We start from the raw sequence: 7,338 nt of genomic DNA on the forward strand, positions 1-7,338 counted from the left end.
ACCTGTACACTCGGGAACAAAGACTCCTAAAATTCTCAAATACATCAGCAAGAATTAAAACATCGCTTTCCAAATATAATTTTAAATAATCTCTAATAGATTTGCAATTAAATGCGCTCCAAACCTTCTGAGCAAAGTTGTAGTCTTCAACACTACATTCCTCATCATTCAGTGAATTATAAAAATTATCTCGCGAAGGAAGCAGGGATTCATCAAATTTTTCAAAACTATCCAAATAATCATAGGGAAATACTCCCTTTCGTCGTAGCATATCAAATTTTTCACCTTGATATTTAGTTTTCAAAATTTTAAAATTCGCTATGTTCATATAACTAGCGAGTTTTTCTAAGCTTGAATTTAAAAATCTATTTGAATCTATATATCTAATTTTATATTGATGAAGATAAGGTTCATCGAGCTTACAAATTTGAGTTAACGCAATATATAGCTCTTTATTGCAAGGAATGGGTCTTAGTTCATCTTTTATTGACGTAACAAATAAATGTATATCATAACGAGACAAGTTATGAAAAACTACCGGGAAAAAGGGATCGCTTAATCTAAATGTCTGTTTACACAGCTTATGAATAGGACCTACATATTGTCCTGTAAACTGATCAAAGAATTTTTCTCGATCATCATCAGAAATTTGTTTCTCGCAGGCATAGCAATCACCGTGTTCCTGATAATCCTCATCCCAAATGTTAAACTGATAGATTGGTTTTTTATAGGACTTCCAGTACTTCTCATAAAGTCCATCGGTTTTCATCCTAAGTGCTTGACAATATTTTTGGATACAATCCGGTCCTGAAATAACGAAATCATAATGTTTATGAGTTTATTGCCTTTGCTGGAATGTTAAAATATTTACCTTCGTATGTCCACATCTCATTTAGATGTTCATTGTATTTATGTACAATATAAAATGATGCTGCACATGCTGTATGCCTCTGTGCCATAGTAGTTGATGATTTGATGGATCATTAAGATTTATATGGTAATTTTCCAAAACTGCTTCGATGTCAGCATAAATTACTACTGGTGGAGATAGTTTTTTAGAAAAACTTTTGAATACAGTTTTGGTATTAGGTTCAGGATACAAAGCAGCAACTTTTCCACACTCTTTAGTGTCATGTATAGTATTTGTTGTACTATAAAATTGCAAGCAGTTCTCGCAAAAATATGCAGTATTATGGGATTTACTATGTTGTGAATAACATAATTTTCTCATGCACGTTATATATGCATAATGCATCATTTGCATATTATCACTATTAATTCCAAGCAAGTTTATGTGGTGAGTCCGAATTTTCTTAGTCCTCACTGTGGGTCCCACAACGTTTTTTCCATTCTCATCGACTTCATAAACATTGATGCTAAAATCCTCATTTGCTGATTCGAATCGCTTGATTCCTTTGCTTGTTATTGGAAACTCAATTCCGGAAAAATGTAATCTTAGTCCTTCATAATAAATGATGTCTTGCCGTATGTTTCCGCATCGATAGGATGATGGTATTGTTAACTTATCTCGGGAAATTTTTTTTTTTAATTGCTGCTGTTTGATATATAGTTTTAAGGTGTTTTCTATAGGCTAATGATGCTAAAACACACCACTTGAAACAAAAATCATCGTCATTTTTAACATTTATGAGTGCATTTCGTGACTTAATTTTTTTGGGAGCTTGGATAAACCTGTTTGCAGCGATATGCTCTAGTTTTATCATGGTAAGTTCAAAATATTTAAAACACTTTATTGCCCAACCTGAATCCTTCTCCTGGAATTCACTGCTGAGAGTTATCAAATTTTCTATGGTATCATTTAGATGATCATCAATCAGCGCGTTTTCATATATTGGTTTGTATGGAGTAATGAAATGCTTCATTGTTTCTGTTAAGCTTTCATCATCAGTGTTTTTAACGTATAATCCATATACTTTTAAATTGTATTTTATGGATCTGTATTCACTCATGCAGTGACGCAATAAATTGATAATATCATTTTGCAATCATGAAAAAACTCTTTTAAATCAATCTGTTCACTTTTATTTGAGTGAACACGATATGATTTTAAAGGAAATCGCGACTCCGTTGAAATTAAAATAACGTTTTCATTTTCCTCTAGTGGAGCTGCTCTTGCATTCTTATGTTTGTCCGACATCATATGGCGTCTTTCCCTAGACGAAGGGTAACTTTCACCGCAAATTGAACAGTCAATAATCCTTAGTTCCATCGGAGTATCCAATCGAGGCCGTTTTGAAGCTCCTGACGTTGAAAGACCTTGAAGATCACTTGAATTAGATCCTTTGCTCATAAGAATCTCAAAAGCATTCCTAGGTCCCAAGCATGCTTCATAATGACTATCAAACTCTATTAAGTCGATGGGCTTAGAGCAAAGGTCACACGCCACATTATTACGAGAATCAGAGCATCTCTCATAATGAGATTGAAACTCTGAAAAGTCAACGGACTTATCACACATGTTGCAGTTAACTTTTTATTTTTTTTTTTTTTTTTGTATCGAACTAACCACTTTCACTATTGAAATAGGACTAAGGGTTTCCTTTTTAAATGGTATCTTTTTAGGCCCCCCAAACACCTTCTTAATCTTTTATATCCAAAACAAACAGTAGCTGCACACAAACCTGTTTCAAACGATTCCTACTGGGTCAATCTAATAATATGAGGGAAAGGTTACAACCTCTATTCTACCTGAAATCCACTTATTCCTTTTGTGTAATCCTCACTTGGAAGAAACCTGTTTCAAACGAATCCTATGATTCTCTTGTAATAAGAGGAAGTGAAATTCAACCAATCAAAAGTAAAACAGCAAACATTTAAAATAAATAGTGGTTAAATGTGTTATATTTATTATATACATATGTATATATTATTTTTAGAAAAATACATAAAATATTCTTATTAAATAAATATGTATTCGTATTATTAAAATTTCGCCTCAGCTAATTTTACCACAGCAATTAAGTCATCATCATCTTCATCCCGAAGTAGTTCCTGGAGTTGAGATCTTTTATCATCATCCTGATTATCTACTAAATCGAAAATGTTGTCATCATGTATGTATGATGTATGATGGATTATCATTATTAGGCGTTGCATTCCTTGGGTCATCGTCGTCATCATCCCATTTAATGTCACTTAACCAGGTCAAGTTGCTCTCGAGATAGGTTTGGGTCTTAATCGCAAAAATCAAGGACAGGTCTACGGAGCTCGGCTGAGAGTCCAGAAAAAATCTATTTGAATCTATATATCTAATTTTATATTGATGAAGATAAGATTCATCGAGCTTACAATTTTGAGTTAACGCAATATATAGCTCTTTATTGCAAGGAATGGGTCTTAGTTCATCTTTTATTGACGTAACAAATAAATGTATATCATAACGAGACAAGTTATGAAAAACTACCGGGAAAAAGGGATCGCTTAATCTAAATGTCTGTTTACACAGCTTATGAATAGGACCTACATATTGTCCTGTAAACTGATCAAAGAATTTTTCTCGATCATCATCAGAAATTTGTTTCTCGCAGGCATAGCAATCACCGTGTTCCTGATAATCCTCATCCCAAATGTTAAACTGATAGATTGGTTTTTTATAGGACTTCCAGTACTTCTCATAAAGTCCATCGGTTTTCATCCTAAGTGCTTGACAAAATTTTTGGATACAATCCGGTCCTGAAATAACGAAATCATAATGTTTATGAGTTTATTGCCTTTGCTGGAATGTTAAAATATTTACCTTCGTATGTCCACATCTCATTTAGATGTTCATTGTATTTATGTACAATATAAAATGATGCTGCACATGCTGTATGCCTCTGTGCCATATTAGTTGATGATTTTGATGGATCATTAAGATTTATATGGTAATTTTCCAAAACTGCTTCGATGTCAGCATAAATTACTACTGGTGGAGATAGTTTTTTAGAAAAACTTTTGAATACAGTTTTGGTATTAGGTTCAGGATACAAAGCAGCAACTTTTCCACACTCTTTAGTGTCATGTATAGTATTTGTTGTACTATAAAATTGCAAGCAGTTCTCGCAAAAATATGCAGTATTATGGGATTTACTATGTTGTGAATAACATAATTTTCTCATGCACGTTATATATGCATAATGCATCATTTGCATATTATCACTATTAATTCCAAGCAAGTTTATGTGGTGAGTCCGAATTTTCTTAGTCCTCACTGTGGGTCCCACAACGTTTTTTCCATTCTCATCGACTTCATAAACATTGATGCTAAAATCCTCATTTGCTGATTCGAATCGCTTGATTCCTTTGCTTGTTATTGGAAACTCAATTCCGGAAAAATGTAATCTTACTCCTTCATAATAAATGATGTCTTGCCGTATGTTTCCGCATCGATAGGATGATGGTATTGTTAACTTATCTCGGGAAATTTTTTTTATTGCTGCTGTTTGATATATAGTTTTAAGGTGTTTTCTATAGGCTAATGATGCTAAAACACACCACTTGAAACAAAAATCATCGTCATTTTTAACATTTATGAGTGCATTTCGTGACTTAATTTTTTTGGGAGCTTGGATAAACCTGTTTGCAGCGATATGCTCTAGTTTTATCATGGTAAGTTCAAAATATTTAAAACACTTTATTGCCCAACCTGAATCCTTCTCCTGGAATTCACTGCTGAGAGTTATCAAATTTTCTATGGTATCATTTAGATGATCATCAATCAGCGCGTTTTCATATATTGGTTTGTATGGAGTAATGAAATGCTTCATTGTTTCTGTTAAGCTTTCATCATCAGTGTTTTTAACGTATAATCCATATACTTTTAAATTGTATTTTATGGATCTGTACTCACTCATGCAGTGACGCAATAAATTGATAATATCATTTTTGCAATCATGAAAAAACTCTTTTAAATCAATCTGTTCACTTTTATTTGAGTGAACACGATATGTTTTTAAAGGAAAGCGCGACTCCGTTGAAATTAAAATAACGTTTTCATTTTGCAATGCACGCATGTATTGACAGACATATGAGTATGTAGACGTATGTATGAGTGAGAGACGTAACGAAGCGACGTTCTCTTATCTCCCTTTTCGTTCTCCTTTCCGTTCGGTCTCTATCTGCCTGCGAGCAGAGCATTTTTCTCACAAGAGCATTTTTTAGTCACAAATAAACCTTACATATGAATGGTTGCGTTTTTACTTTTCGGTACAAGAACTTCCCTTGCAACGGCAGCGAAATTCTGTCCAACAGGTTATGGGCCCAGGTTCGGATTTTGTAAATTAAAAGTAAAGTGATTGTTTTAGTTACGAACTATTAACATCGGTGTGACTCAGAGACTAAACGATAATCAGCAATGAGCGGGATGTATCAAATAGACAAATTAGAGGAGGGAAATTATGACTCCTGGTGTATTCAAATGCGGTCTGTGTTGGTGCACGCTGAATTGTGGAGTGTGGCATCTGGTGACCTGCTACCAACGAATGTTCCCGAAGGTGTGAATTGGCAGGACAAGGATGAAAAGGCGCTGGCCATGATCACATTGAGTGTGAAAACTTCACAGTTGGGATACATTAAAAATTGCTGTAAGTCGTCCGAAGCATGGAACAAATTAAAGAGTGATCATCAACCAAGTGGACCTGTACGAAAGGTTCAACTGTACAAGAAATTGCTAAGCAAGCGCATGGACCAAAGGCAAAGCATTTCAAGCTACATTAATAAGTTCGTGGATATTCTTGATGGCCTTGGGTCAGTAGGAATCGAGCTAAGTGATGAACTGCGCTCAATTGTTTTGTTGTCAAGCCTTCCAGAACAATTCGAAAATTTCGTTGTCGCCATAGAGACGCGCGACAGTCTGCCGACTTTCGATGTTCTATGCGTAAAACTGAAGGAAGAAGGCGAACGAAAGGGAAACACAGAAGATCAAAAGGAATACGCAAAGGCATATACCGCAGTACATAAGCCGGCCGCGCACAGAGCGCTAAAGAAGAGAAACAATACAATGATATGTTTCAAGTGTGGTGAGCGCGGGCATATGAAGGCTCAGTGTAAGAAGGAGAGCGCAAATGTGGAAAGGGCAGCAAGAGTGGAGAACAAGCAGTGCAGTCTATTAAATGCGTTGGACGCAGATAATTTGAAAAAGAGTATGTGGTGTTTGGATAGTGGTGCCACAAGCCACATGTGTTGTGAGAAACAGTTATTCACAAAGTTCGAGAAACACACAGAAATGATTGGTCTGTCTGACTCCGGTTTCCTAAAAGCTGAAGGAAAAGGGGAAGTAGAGCTGAAGACAGAGATATTCACGCTGCTGTTAAAGAATGTTCTCTATGTGCCCGAAATGAATGGAAATTATTTCTCGGTGAGCAGCGCTGTACAGAATAAATGTTTCGTCACTTTTGGACAAGAATATGCACGAGTTATCCAAAATTGCGAATGCATTGTAAAGGCGAACAGAGTTGGAAACTTGTATATGTTTCGAGGAAAACAAAACAACTGTTTTGCGGCGGTTAAGGCTGATGGTGCCCTGTGGCATAAACGGTACGGCCACTTGAACATCAGTAGTATGAAAGATTTGATCAGCAAAGGAATAGTGCGCGGCATTGAAAATATGGTTTTCCCGGCGAATATGAATTGCAAAACATGTATGGTCAGCAAGATTCATGCGCAACCATTTCATGTTGCAACCACCAGTAAAGCTCAAGATAAATTGGATCTAGTTCATGCAGATGTGTGCGGGCCCTTTGGCACACAGTCGCTTGCTGGATCAAAGTATTTTCTAACCTTCATCGATGACAAATCAAGGCGTATATTTGTATATTTCCTGCGGACAAAGGATGAAGTCTTCCAGAAGTTCGTCGAGTTCAAAACCCTGGTTGAACGGCAAACGGGAAAAAGTCTCAAATGTATCCGGAGCGACAATGGCGGTGAATTTGTCAACAAATCGTTTGATGAATTTCTGAAAACTAATGGGATTGAGAGGCAGCTGAATTTCTGAAAACTAATGGGATTGAGAGGCAGCTGACAGTGGCGTACACTCCACAGCAAAACGGCGTTGCTGAGAGGGCAAACCGCACTCTGGTGGAAATGTCAAGATGTATGCTGGTCCAGTCAGGATTAGGCGAATCCTTGTGGGCTGAGGCAGTCAACGCAGCTGTGTATGTACGGAATCGATCACCGACCAAGGCGCTGACCAGTATGACGCCTATGGAAGCGTGGACTGGTAAGAAACCTTTTGTTGGTCATCTAAAGGTTTTTGGCTCCGTTGCAGTAGCTTTGGACAAGGGTCCAAGAAAGAGTAAACTTCAACCAAAAGGCAAAGAATATCGCATGATTGGATATTCA

General features: G+C 36.4%; 1 long non-coding RNA gene across 1 annotated transcript; it reads right to left on the reverse strand.

Moving 5' to 3' along the window:
* Nucleotides 1–3,351: 3,351 nt before the first annotated feature.
* LOC117192170 lies at nt 3,352–3,837 on the reverse strand. The gene is made up of 2 exons (XR_004474237.1): nt 3,758–3,837; nt 3,352–3,693 (listed from the first exon to the last, which is right to left on the reverse strand). It is a non-coding gene; the product is annotated as an uncharacterized LOC117192170 (long non-coding RNA).
* Between the last annotated feature and the right edge of the window lie 3,501 nt (nt 3,838–7,338).

Source organism: Drosophila miranda (assembly GCF_003369915.1).
Source record: "Drosophila miranda strain MSH22 chromosome Y unlocalized genomic scaffold, D.miranda_PacBio2.1 Contig_Y2_pilon, whole genome shotgun sequence".
Lineage (NCBI taxonomy): Eukaryota > Metazoa > Arthropoda > Insecta > Diptera > Drosophilidae > Drosophila > Drosophila miranda.